Source organism: Scatophagus argus, chromosome 15 (assembly GCF_020382885.2).
Source record: "Scatophagus argus isolate fScaArg1 chromosome 15, fScaArg1.pri, whole genome shotgun sequence".
Lineage (NCBI taxonomy): Eukaryota > Metazoa > Chordata > Actinopteri > Scatophagidae > Scatophagus > Scatophagus argus.
This window is the reverse complement of record NC_058507.1, coordinates 21,249,999-21,250,472: the sequence shown is the minus strand read 5'-3', so window position 1 is coordinate 21,250,472 and position 474 is coordinate 21,249,999.

Genomic DNA, 474 nt, shown 5'->3' with positions numbered 1-474 from the left:
CATGCAGAGTAAGCAACTGTTCAAATCACAAAAAAGTCTTGTTGTTTAGATGTTGTGTACTTATAAATGGTGTCTGTAAATGGTATCCGTAATGATTCATCCATCCATCCATCCATCCATCCATTTTCTATACCGCTTATCCGTCAGGGTCACGGGGGAGCTGGAGCCTATCCCAGCTGACTACGGGCGAGAGGCGGGGTTCACCCTGGACTGGTCACCAGTCAATCGCAGGGCCAACACACAAAGACAAACAACCACACACTCTCACACTCACACCTAGGGGCAATTTAGAGTAGCCAATTAACCTAATGTGCATGTTTTTGGTATTGTGGGAGGAAGCCGGAGAACCCGGAGAAAACCCACGCAGGCACAGGGAGAACATGCAAACTCCACATAGAAGGGCCCAGACCGGGATTTGAACCTGGAACCTTTTGCTATGAGGTGACAGTGCCAACCACTGCACCAGCAATGATT